A 13,318-nucleotide genomic window follows, 5' to 3' on the forward strand; every position below is an offset into this window, starting at 1 on the left:
CTGCGTCGTTTTCGTCTCTTGAGAAGAGTCGTTCTTAGTATTTGACAAGTTTGCCCCTCCTCCCACGTATGCAGCCACACGTGACAACGACCTGTCTCCTGTTACTCGTCCAGCTCCTCTGTTTGAACTTCCTCCGCCGGTTGAAGACGATGTGTCACCTTGTTCGTTCCACTCCTCCACAAGTTTTGAGTAGCTCATCATCTTCTTAAGGGTTCTAGGTTCAAACATCTTCACCCCCGCTCTCACCTTTGGTTTTAAGCCAATCATGAAGGCCATCTCTAAGACCCTTTCAGAAATCTCCGGAGCGTTCGTGGCTAAAGAGATGAAGTCTTTGCAGAACTTCACCGCGGTCTCGTCCTGACGAAGCAGCAGCAGTCGCTCACCGGGAGTGAGATCTTGGGACTTCCCGAAATTCTCCAGTACTCTGCTCTTCATCTGCTCCCAGCTCACGAAGGGATGTCGATCTCGTTCCCAACGGTACCATGACAGGGCGTCGTTGGAGAAACACATCCTCACCGCTCGAAGTTTCTCCTCTTCTGAAAACTCACTGAGCTCAAAGTACTGCTCCATTCGAGTCACCCACCCCTCGACATCTTCTTCCCCGTCAAAGAGTGGTAACTCTAGTTTCCGAGTGAGAGGCTCTTTTCTTTCAGGGGATTCGCTCCTTGAACGAGTTTGTTCCCTTGTTGGTGTCACACACTGGGTTGTCGGACGTTGCACCACTTCTTTTGGGCTCATGTCCACGCCGGAGATCTGGGTTTCATCTTCTACTCTCGGTTCGGTCTCCCCTGTTCTCCGTTCTTCCCCCAACAACCGTTTCTCCAGCCGGTCTAGGACTTCAAGCTTCGACATCTGTTTCTCCATGACATCCAGTTTGTTTAGCTGTTTCTTGATTTCCTGGACGTCGTTCTCCAGCACAGATATCTGCTGAACATCCTTCTGGAGGCTCTCCACAATCTTCTCAAGCTCCTCTACTTTCTTAGCTGGTGGCATTTTTCAGTGTTTCCCAAGATGGATCTTGCTCTGATACCAAGTTGATACGTTTTGTATTTTGTAAAACCTTAGAACAGAACAAACGACAATGAAAAGAAGTACTCTTTGATAAAAGACAACGATTACAACCAAGAGAAATGTTTGATGGAGTCTCTTCCCTCCCCCTCACAATGTTTCACCCAAAAGATAGATAAAAACAACCCTCACCCACCTACTACATAAGTACTACTCTTGAGCCCCTTGTCCCCACACCAATATCCGTTACAGTCTTCTGCAGAAAGATAGTGACTCTTATTCCTTACTTAGATAACTCTCTCTCTCCAAGGCCCACTACATCTTCTTGGAGCTACTGGATCCATTATGATGGACTACTAGCCACTTGGGCTTTGCTTCTTCTTCCTTCGGTATTGGTAGAGTATAGGAGGGTGTGTAGTCTCAAACGTATCACAGCACTTGTTGCTTCTATTCCCATTCAGGTTACGAGAGATATATTTTAGTATTTGTCATTTGGGTTGTCGGCTGTGCCCAATAGAGATTGATTATCTCTACAAACACTTGTTTCTGGCTGAAACAGTTGAAGGATCTTCAAGTTTTTACAGTTGCACGTGTTATCTTTCAACTTGCGGATGAGATTCTTTGTATATCTGCTGTTGTTGTTGCTCTACTTGCTGAGGTACACTTTCTTCTGAAAAGATCCAGAATAAGATTTTCTTATACGTTCTCTCCTGTCTTACAATGACCAACTTTTGTGAATGATCTCAACCAGCCAAAACCGAAAGTTGATTATTACACTCTTAAGGCTGTTGGTGGAAGCTTAACAGCAACTCCTGGACTATCTCATATGATTGATGTAAGTTCCTCTCTTGGTATAGTTTAAGTAACTTCCAGATGTTTTGTTTGTTCCCATTTGGTCTTATACACAGCTTTTTGCTTCTCTCTTTGTTAGGATACTGTTGATACTATCGTCAAAAACATGCTTCAGTGGCCTCATAGAACTGTTGTTCCCATTGGTGGTATTCCTGTTGATTTAAGGTACTCTAATGTGTTCTGCTTCTTTTTTTCATTTTGCGTTTTTTCACTCAACAAATAATTTGCCTGCCACCACCTATCCTTTGTCTTTCCTCCTCTTCTGATACAGCTATAGGATTTACTTGGGGAGGTGATTATACGTATTGAGAAAGCACTATATAGTTTGACGATTCTCTCTATTTTCTTTGTCGTTCTCAGTGATTCGGAGCTTAAGCCACAGGGAAAGCTTATAGTAACAGTTTTGAAAGCAACTAACTTGAAGAATAAGGAATTGATTGGAAAATGTGACCCTTATGCTACCATCTGAATCCTCCTGTATTCAAGTATAAAACAAAGGCAATCGAGAACAATCTTTACCTATCGTCTCAATGTCTCTTCCCAAGAATCTCTCTGGCTCGAACCGTTCCGGATTTTCCCACACGGCCGGGTCTCGTCCTATGGCCCAAGCGTTGACCAGAATCTGAGCATTTTCAGGAATGGGGTACCCTAATATCTCTGCGTCGTCTGACTTAGCTTTGCGTGGGATCAGAAATGGATTTGGTGGGTGCAAACGGAGAGTCTCTGTTACAACAGCTTGTAGATAGGGAAATTCTAAGAGATTGGAGTCACGAACGAAACGGTTTTGGCCAACAATAAAGTTTATCTCGACTTTAGCATTAGCCATAGCCTCGGGGTTACGAAGTAGTTCAGCCAGTGCCCATTCCACAGTGGTAGAGTTCGTTCCCGTTCCCGCAATAAACAAATCCTTAAAAAGAAAAAAGAATAACATCATATATTATACTAAGCGAGCTTGTTTTTCATTTAATAGTTAAACATTACATTTTCCTAGAAAAGAAAAATTCTAAAATAAATATTACTATAAAATTTGTAATGGGAAACGATTTTTATAGATATTTTGCGACAATCGAGCCAATAATTTCAAGACTTTGAATGACTTACTAATAGAAAGTGTTTGATATCGTTTACGTCGACTCCCGACCCATCTTCTTGAATAAGATCAATCAGTGAATCCAATGATCGATTCTCGATGCATCTCTAGGTTTAGCCTGCAATGATCTTTCCGCGATTCGAGCATCGATGAGTCCTTGAAAGACACGAAACAACTTTTCCGAACACATCTTCATCCCTTTCCGGATACCCTGCAGATCAAGAAACTCAAGACAATAGTTTGCGAGGTTCGGTTTGCCCATGATGTCCATCATACGAGACAGCGATTCCTGGAACTCGAGGGAGGCTGTCGAGTGTAACTACCTAAGTCGGTCGAAAACACAACGTTTGAGATTACATTAAGCGATGTGACGAAGCAAGCACGAGCAATGTCAACGGCGAAGCCTCGCTCCCCTCTTTCCATAATGAATTTTATAAGTTCTTCTGCATTCTTGGACCGTACGGAATTCGTGGCTTTGTGACGCTCCCGTATACTTATAAACTCTCAATTGCAGAAAGTGAGAGTGTGTAATATTACAAATCGAAGCAAATTAAAGATACTACATGTCTTTGGAAAAAAAAAAGAGTTTGGCAAAAAAAGCTTATGAGATCATAAGTTGCTGTTTCATTCTTTAGGTCTCTGTGATTTAGTGACTTTTAGTGACTGTATGAAATATTTATAGTTTAGTTTGTAATGACGCTTAGTTGTGTACACATTTTAAAGGAAGATACCAAAGCCGAAGAAGGAGAAGAAGAAGAAGAAAATGACGGTGGCGTCTCTTAGTATTTGCTTCTCTACTCGACCAAAAATTTTGCTAGTAAGTTAATTATCTTTAGCCGCTTATGTGTGTGTTTAATATTTTAGTGTTGGATTAACGATATTTTGATAATGTGGAGGCAAATTTACGAATTCTAGAATTTCTCGGTTCTCAAAAAGAGAATATTTTAGTTACTGTTTTGATTCAATCGGACAAATTCGTTCAAAGTACTTGAATTTAACCTATTTCCATTAATTGATTGTGGATAATTTGCTAGTGGCTGCAATGAGTGAGGATCCAATTCGTGAATGAATTCTTACTGAAAGGAAAGCTAGCTACTCAGATCACAAAGATTGGTTATGTTGGTGGTGGATGTATTAATCTTCCTCGTTTTGCGTCATTGGTTGCAAGTCGATGAAGAAGGTCCTTATGCTGATCCAGGGAAATACCGACATCTTGTCGGACGCTTAGCACATCTCACGGTTCTAAGAGAAGAACAACTTTGACGCCTACCACATTTGTTAGAAGCTCGTTGAGATGCATAAAGTCGGGAAATCTTCTAAAGGCTTCGGGTTTGAGGTTGACAACACCATTGGCAAGTGGAATGAATCCCATTTTAACAAATCTTTAGTCCCTTTTAAGTAATTTTATGTCTTCTTACAAGCTTAGCGTTGCAGTGTTCGCGTTTTAGTACCCCGTAGATCAATATGTGGTCTTTGGATTGGATTGAGTTTTATGGTGAGAAAGATGTTGAACTTTTTTTTTTTTTTTTTTTGTATGAATGTTAAAATATATTCACCAAAAAATAACAGTGGTCCAAAGTTGGTTTTACATCTTAAAACAACAGTTTAACAGTAGAAAAATTTAAGAGACTGAAATGGCTGAAAGAGGATGACTTTGGAACCAGAGTTGAAGTCCACTCTCATAGCCAGAGGTGGATGTCAGTGTGAGCAAACGATTGCGGACTTGCTTGTCAATGAAGCGGCAAAGGGTGGATGACGGAGTTGGAGCTTCACCGTGCCTTCGAGCATTACGTTCTCGCCATAGGCTATGTATAGTGGATTGGAAGACATACCGCAGAACAAAAAGGGGTAGTCGAGGAGTAGAAGAGTCCACAAGTAGAGAAGCCAAAGTTGCCCAAGACGTGGTGAACCGAGCTCCCATCAGGTTCTGAACAAGAGCAGACCACACGTTCGAAGAATAGGAGCATGAGAAGAAAAGATGATCTCTCGTTTCCCCATAACCCTGGCAGAGAACACAATCCCCGTCTGCAGCAGCATTCCACTGAACCAACTTGTCACCAGTAGAGAGCCGATTGTGAAGAGCAAGCCAAGCTATAAAGGAGAACTTAGGTGTTGAATGAGTGAACCAAACTCCTGCAGACCAGGCACAGGGAGTGTTTGGTTGCCTTATCAAACACCAAGTATCGTAGGAAGTGAATTTATTCTTAAACGAACCATTCTTCTGTTTCCAGAGTGAACGATCACCACCTTGAAGTTGCACTGATTGACGGATAGAGTCAAGAGCATCCTCAATCTGATTAAGAATATCAACACGATGCCGTCGTCTGTGATGCGAGAGAGCCGCTGCCACAATACTCTGCTGTGGGATCCCCATATCAATGCTACCCCGGTTTCCAAGCTGAGCAAACAACTGACCAATAGGACTCCAAACATCAAACCAGAATGAAGTTTCAGTGCCCGAAGATATCTCCTTTTTATGTAAAGTCATAGCAAGGTCACGGTATTTCAGAATCTTCCGCCACATCCATGATCCACCAACACTCCTCTCATTTACAGACCAAAATGAACCAGTGCGGATCAAGTTCCTTCGAACCCAGTTGACCCAAATAGAGTTATTAGCAGACACTAGTCGCCAAATGGGCTTCAAAATACACACTGTATTCGTATCCTGTAAGCGACGAAGCCCCAGTCCTCCCTCATGCGTTGGTTTACACACGTATAGCCAAGAGATTTTGGCCTTTTTTGTATTTAGGTCCGGACCCGACCACAAGAATGCCGAGAAAAGACTATCAATCTCCTCAAGGCATCGCTTCGGTAGACGGAAAGCAGAGAGCCAAAAATTGGTTAAACTAGATAACACTGATTTAATCAACTGAAGCCGACCTGCAAAAGACAGAAAACGACCTGTCCAGCAGGAGATACGACTACGAATACGCTCAAGGAGAGGAAGATAGTCAGCATGTGTCATAGAACGGGTGAGGAGAGGAAGCCCCAGATACCGAACAGGGAGAGAGCCCACAGAGAACCTGAAGTGTTGTAGAATGTCTTGCTGATGTTGCGTTGTAAAACCAGCCATGAACAGCGTGGATTTCTCGAGGCTTATTCTGAGACCCGAGACAGCGGCAAACCGATCAAAAACAGCTAGAGTCTCTGCAATAGAGTGTGAGCTCCCATCAGTAAAGACGAGAATATCATCAGCAAAGCAGAGATGTGTGAGGTTCAGAGTTTTGCAGCGAGGATGATAACCAATGCGATGATCAGTAGCAGCCTTATCCAGCATTAGGGATAGCACATTCATACAAATGACAAAAAGATAAGGGGATAAAGAACATCCTTGCCTCAGGCCTCTTTTGCTTTGGAAATAACCAGCTAATTCCCCATTGACTTGCACCGAGAAAGATGTTGAACTTTAAAGGAAAGGGGATCCGAGATTTAGAGCTTTTAGGTATTTGGAAAATGGTGGTGAAGATGTTCTCTTCTTACTAATAATGTCATTTTTCTTCCTTGTTTTGCATCATCGGAGATAGAAAACTTGCGATAAAAAAACGTGTTTGGCCATGTTTTTTTTTTTTAATTGAAAGTTTAATATCTGGTATTTTTGGTTTGAAGAAAAATACTTCATCAATTGGTTTGGAAATACTTCATCGGTAAACATATACATATACATATATATAGAACTTGTAAACGGAAAATAACGATTAAGTTCTTGTGGTCAGATGGTAATGGGAAGGTTATTTTCCACTCGAAACCAGGGTTCGAACATCTGTGTGGGCAATTTTTTTTCCTTTTTTTAATTTTTGATGAATGGCAAACTCGTAAATTGAAAAAAAAAAAAAAATTAGAGGTCCAGCCTACTACGAGGATCCGTATCCAAGATTCGAACTCTGCTGCCGGAAATAGAACTCTTAGAGCTTGTTTATCGGTGGTATATTAGGGGGTTGTTGGTGGGGTTTTAAGTATTTTTTGGAGAAAAAATAAATCAGAAAGAAATAAAAAACTGAAGAGATCCTCTTATGTAGACTCTCTTCCGGTGTAAGAGACGCTACCTGTCTTTCATTGGTTGGACGAGAGAATAATAGAGAAGGCAAAAAAAAATTTTGCGTCGCGATTAATTTTTTTGGTTTCTCTCTTTCTCTCTTTCTCTCTTTCTCTCGTTGTGTCGCGATCAAATTCTTGATCTGACAAAGGAAGTTCTGCATGAATCGGAGGTTAAAGAATCAGTGGATTGTTGGGTCGGAGGCGATTTGAAGCAGAAGGTGATTATATAAAGGGATTAGGGTTCTTGAGAACCATAGATTGATCTTTTCTGTTTGTGTTGTTCTTTCCCTTGTTTAAATTGATTAATAATTCTCCCAAGATTTCGTTTGATCCGTCTTGTTTGTTTCGTTCTCGAATAGGATTGGTATGATTCTGCGTTCTATTTTCTTGTTTGTTTATGGTTTCGATGTCTGATCTTGAATGAATCCCTTTAAAATTTAGTGATCATCTCATACAGGATTCAACTTGAATTTGTTAGGGTTTTTGAGAAATTTTGATCTCGATGGGGAATAGTTTTTTAAAGTTGTTTTGTTCCAATTGATCATGTAAATGACCTATTAGGATCATAAGTCATATATGTTCTATTTGGTAATCTTGTTAAGTCATGCTCTGTGCTTGATTATTTATCTTTGATAAAGAGACTAGACTTTGTTCTTGATCTATGATAGTTATGTTCTGGATTGTGTATAGTTGATGTCTAAACTTGGTTTGCTTGATTATTTGTTTGCAGAGAGAGAGAGAAAGAATCGAACAGAGCTTAATTAAGAACATCGTCTTTCTCAACCCACCTGACTGCATTATACCCGTAATCCCGTCTCTTAAACAAGTTGCTACAGTCGTTAACCTTCTCCAAATATGCCACACTCAAGCCATACGCTTCAGAAATGAATTTGTGGTATCTGTATAATTGGTTCTCTTAGCTCACTTGGCAACAAAGTGCCCCATACTAGCATCTTGGTGCCAGGTTCGATCCATGATTCTGTTCGTATAGTTTTCCTTTTCTCTGTCCAACTCGCCTGTTTTTTTTTTCATCTGTATGTGTATGCATTCTTCTACATGTTTTTTTTATTGCTTGGATGCATTTTCTTTATTCTTTATTATTTTCTATTTGAATAAAGTATGTTTTTTCAGTTTTATTTTTATCTTTATAATTCTAGTTTAATTAATTTGATATTTTAGAGTTTATTTGTGTGATATTCTTAAATAATTAAATTTAAATAATTCTATATATATAACATTCTTATAGTGAGTTGTAATTGTGCATTTATAAATTTATAAATAAGAAACCAATAGGACCAATATTTTCAAAAAAATTGCTACTTTGTTTTCAAAATATAAAATATAGAAAGGATGAAAAGTATACTTATATATGTAGATATATGCAGGATATGTATATAAATTAGATAAACTTAATATTATTAGCTATACATTTGTGCCCCATATAAAAAAAGTTTCTGGATCCTCCCCTGTTTCTCGTGGTACTTTGTCCTTTGGAGATCCATCAAATTAGAAAGTTTCGGTTTGTTCTCGTAATCTATATCACAGAGCCCTGAACAATTTTAACCAAAAAGTTAGTAAACTAATATAACCTAACCTATATAAAGTTGAGTAATAAACTTTTTGAAAGACCTTATGATAAATTGTATTACCTTTCTCGGTGATCATAAATTATATATATTGTAGGTATAGAATTGGTCCCATTCTGAGCCACCTCTCGCACCCAATGTGTCTTATGCTTTGTTTTCTTCTGTAGCAATAGAAATTGAAAACTTGTGAGAAAAGAAACCGGTAGCAAAATGATTGGAACCAAAAGAACGAGTACAAAGCCTAAAATGATATGAGTATTATGGGATTCCGCTTACTCCTCCATTCAATGCGTGCGTCTGATCTCCAATTAGGGGTGTCATGGTTCACTTCAGCAATACTTTTCACGTAGAAAGCAGTATAATAATTCACTCCAATTAACGAAGTCATCAAAAGATCCTCGCAGCTTCTTGGATTGGGGTTGCGGTAAATGTAGGTAATCTTTTTCCAATCGATTTTTCCATGACTTCAGGGTAATCTCTCCGTACACCGTAGGGTCCATTTGCCTCTTCATTTAAGATACAGCAAAAATGTTAGAAAATCAACAAAACATGTGGTTTTCCCTTATATGTTATAAAGAAATCCGCTCACCAGCCAAACATTAAACTCCATAGCTCGGTCACATGCTTCTTTATCATCAGGGTCGCTCGAGTCATAAGGCTCAAACCATACGGGGCAATGAGCGATACCAATCTTGCCATCTTTAACACTTTGATTCAAAAAAAGACGCTATGAATAGATATATAATAAAATTTGTCCACAAAGACATATATGAGTGCTTATCAAAAGAAACCAACTTTTGTTTTCCCTTACTTTTGGACTGTTCATTAAGACTTCAACGGCTTCTGCGTGAGCCAGAAGTAGGTTGTGACTAACAGTGTAAACCTCGAGGTCAGATTTTCCAGCAACCGCGCTGCGTCGTTCATGTATTTGGAGGCACTCGTCCGGGAGCTTTTCCTCCCGTGTCGTAACCACCAATACTATAGACCCATGGCTCGTTTAGTTGTGACCCACAATTTTACACGGGTACTCAAATTCTTCGAAACACAAGGTCGCAAAATCTTTGAAGTCATCACCGAAAGATGGTTTATGCATGCAAATGTTAGATTCATTGATCCGAACGTTAGAGTCAAATTATATTAATTCATCTTCAAGTGCTTGAGGAGTATCCCAATGAAACAAAGTAGCTAGAGGTGTGATTCCTGTTCATACATATATATGAAATATCAAAATATTTTAGAATATGCATGTAAATAAAGAAGATTAGGTCTTATATATAAGATAGATTAGTTAACTTAGCTACCGTTAGCGAGGAGTTTCGTCGATGAAATAATTAGTCTGTCTGCACTAGTTTTTGTTTTAGAAAACTCGAGAATATATTTCCAAAAAGATCTTTTAAACACTATGATTTACCATTTTCTGTAATGTGCAAGACGGGATAACTGTATTTGAATTTTGCATGTAGTAGGAGATTACGAATACCCTCGGGATAAATGAAAAGCCAATCCGACCCAGCCTGAAATAAATCATAGATTATATACGTCACACATTAATAGCTAAATAAGTAGTTATAACTTGTATATAGTTTTTTCAATGATTTAACTAAAACTATTATGAAATAGGGAGACTGGTGACTAAACAAAGCTTAATAGAGAGAGAGAGAGAGTAGCACCTTGCCACATCCAGGAGCAGGCGGATGCAAACGAAGACTCTCTTTCACAACTGCTTGTAAATAAGGTAGTTTAACGATATCTAGTTCTTGGACGGTGCTGTTTAGCCCTATCACTTGTCTTATCTCTTCTTGAGCTTTCACCATCATCTTAGGGTTTTGAAGTAACTCCGCCATAGCCCACTCCACCGCACTCGAACTCGTGTCTACTCCCGCCAGAAACAAGTCCTATCAAACATATTAAATTTTAATTAAGAACATGTATATAGAAGCCATGCAGTTTGGTATGTATTGTACCAAGACTCACGAGAAGCAGATGTTTGATATCATTATCATCGAGTTCTGACTTCTCGTCTTGAGCAATATCCAAAAGAGAATTTAACATATCATTGTTGTTTTTCCAAGCATTTTTTATGCTCTCTTTGTGTCGATGAATCCTTGAAAAACCCTAAACAATTTGTGCATAAGTAGCCTCGCTTCTTTTCTAGCTCCTTGCAAGTCAAGAAATCCAAGAAAAGGGAAGGAATCAGCGAGGTTTGGTTTTCCGGCGATCTCCATCATCCGAATCACCACGTTATGGAAATCGTGAGATGTCTCCGAGACCGAGTCATGATCAAAGTTTGCCAGGTTTGTGGAAAACAGAGCGTTGGAGATTATATTGAGTGATGTAATGAATGATGCTCGAGAGATGTTCACAGCTTCTCTTCTCTCGCTGCATTTGTTAACGAAGCTCAGATTTGGTAACTTGAATATTCGTTTTTAAAGATTTTAACTGAATCATTAAATATTCCTTTTAAAAGATTATCTGTTAAGATCAATCTCGGTAATTAAGGAAATATCCGAATTTTTGGTAATTAAAATTTATGGTTTTCATTTAAATATCTTAAAGGAAAATGAAATCAGAGTGTTTGTCTATAACGAATAACTGGGATCTTAAATAACTAATCTTGAATGAAATAATATACTGGATCCGAAAAATATTATTCTGAAGTACAAACAGATCCGCGGGTTTTTTTCCTTCTGTAGTCGGATATGTAAGGATCCGCGTCTCGACCCGGCAATTTTTTAAGTGATCGACCGAGGGTATTTTCGTCATTTAAAGAAATCGAGACTATAGGTTAATTAGATTAAATTTTGTGATTCTCTAATCATTTTTAATGAAAAACCTACCAAAACCAAGTCATGGTCCATTTTTTACTCTAGAGAATACTTCTGCTTTAATAGTATAGACTAGAAAGGGAAATTCATTTTTAAAGCCGCAAAGAACCATTAATTCTTTTTTATTGAAAATACTTTGCTTTGCTTTAAATCTTTTTGACAAATCAAATGTTCTTACTAGATAAAATCTATTGAAATAGTTTTTTTTGACATGAAATTGTTTACACCAATTAAATTTTTTTATATACGAACCAAGTCATAAAAATACGAATAACATAGCACATTATTGGGACCTTTCAGATTTTGGCTAGCCATATTTTTTTGGTGCATTCAAAATTTTAGAGTCTCTACGTTGAAATATTCAGAATTTTAAGCCATTCTGGTCATCGAAACTTCTGTTAATTCAGAATTTTGGAGTTTCATCCATAGATTATTTTAAATGTGATTATAAATTTGATAACAACTATGTCAAACTGGAATATATTTTTTTCCAAGTCACGTCACGTGAATCGTCGAATCATCGAATCATCGAAACGTTTGTTTTGTTTTTTTGTTTTTTTTTGTTAAATCATCGGAACGTTTGTTGCTTCGTTAATTGATCAATCTGGTCCATGTGTTTCTCTGCTCATGTTTCAATTTCGACCACATGTTGTTATAGTGTTTTTTATTATATCTTTTAAACATCAGTTTTTAGTGGTCTATAAGACCGCTCATGATTTTTCTTTTACGTCAATATTTGAACATACTGTATATGGAAAATTTTGAACAAAACATATATTTAAATCACAAAATATATTATATATGATTAATACAGAGTTTTCAAATTTTTAGCCATTACCTATATATGTGCTTCTCTTCTGAAAGACTACTAATCGATTCCCCTATTTTGTAACAATAAAATCTTCTTTAGCACATACGTCAACACTTTGACCGTTTATAAGATACATGGATGGAGATATATGTAAGGGGGAATAATTTGGAAAATATGATTTTTTGACAAAATTCTTTTAGATGCTTCACAGTTGTAATCATGACTCGTATCTTAAGTTTCTCCAGAACTGTTTCCTTTTGAATGAATCATTGATATCCTTGTGTTCAGACACAAACATATTTCGTTGATTGCAATGCCGAGAACCTAACCGCTCATATTGTTTCCTTTTAAATGAATCACTCAACTGTTTCCTCTTGAATGAATCACTCACATTTCGTTAATTGCAATGCCGAGAACCTAACCGCTGAATCTTTCTCCGGTAGAGCTCTCTTACCAGCAGTGTCCCACGGAACGGAAGGTTCTCCCCGCCAAAGAACTCCCTTCGATATGGTGACCTCGCCCGTAAGGTACAACCGACTGCGGATGAAGCACCATGCATGGACCGCGAGTAGATCTCACGGTGCACGTAGTTGTGATCATCATACATGCATGCTCGTGAGCTTCAAACGAAATAATGCATCATACAGTATGATTTTTGGGAGCTTCAAACATTTCATCATCATCATCATCATCAATGTTGTCTTAAAACCATCATAACACCTGACCTGAGCCGTAGAATGATGTAGTAGAACTCCTTCGAAGAAAACGTACGTACCTGAGCTGGAATTAATATAGCTCCTGAAAAATAATGTGAATATAAAAATTAATTAAATAACAACGATAAAATATGATATTTACTTGAATTCTCTCTAGTGGATCTGGCCACAATAGCCAAAAAAAAAAAAAAAAAAAAAAAAGAAGAGGAAATTTAAAAATGGAAATAGGATTGACAAAAAAAAGGAAATAATACGATTTTTTTTTTGTTTTTGTTTTTGTCGTTTTTTTTTTTTTTTTATGCCGACAGATTACAAAAAACGTAAATCATTAATTAACACTGAATTTGAGAATCCAAGTTCAATACAATATTTATTATAACCACACAAACTGG

At 38.1% G+C, this 13,318-nt stretch overlaps 1 long non-coding RNA gene and 2 pseudogenes across 2 annotated transcripts; 1 reads left to right on the forward strand and 2 right to left on the reverse strand.

Moving 5' to 3' along the window:
* Positions 1-2,537: 2,537 nt before the first annotated feature.
* Positions 2,538-4,322, reverse strand: LOC147945017 (cytochrome P450 76C2 pseudogene; annotated as a pseudogene).
* Positions 4,323-6,904: 2,582 nt separating this feature from the next.
* Positions 6,905-9,194, forward strand: LOC147945018 (uncharacterized). Of its 2 annotated transcripts, XR_015558284.1 has the most exons (3): positions 6,910-7,206; positions 7,719-7,952; positions 8,742-9,194. It is a non-coding gene; the product is annotated as an uncharacterized LOC147945018 (long non-coding RNA). The 2 variants fall into 2 exon arrangements; XR_015558283.1 differs by lacking the exon at positions 8,742-9,194 and having other exon boundaries at positions 6,905-7,206; positions 7,719-8,124.
* Positions 9,195-9,974: 780 nt separating this feature from the next.
* Positions 9,975-12,817, reverse strand: LOC109132956 (cytochrome P450 76C4-like; annotated as a pseudogene).
* Positions 12,818-13,318: the final 501 nt, after the last annotated feature.

Source organism: Camelina sativa, chromosome 5, assembly GCF_030686135.1.
Source record: "Camelina sativa cultivar CO46 ecotype springtype chromosome 5, ASM3068613v1".
Taxonomy (NCBI): domain Eukaryota; kingdom Viridiplantae; phylum Streptophyta; class Magnoliopsida; order Brassicales; family Brassicaceae; genus Camelina; species Camelina sativa.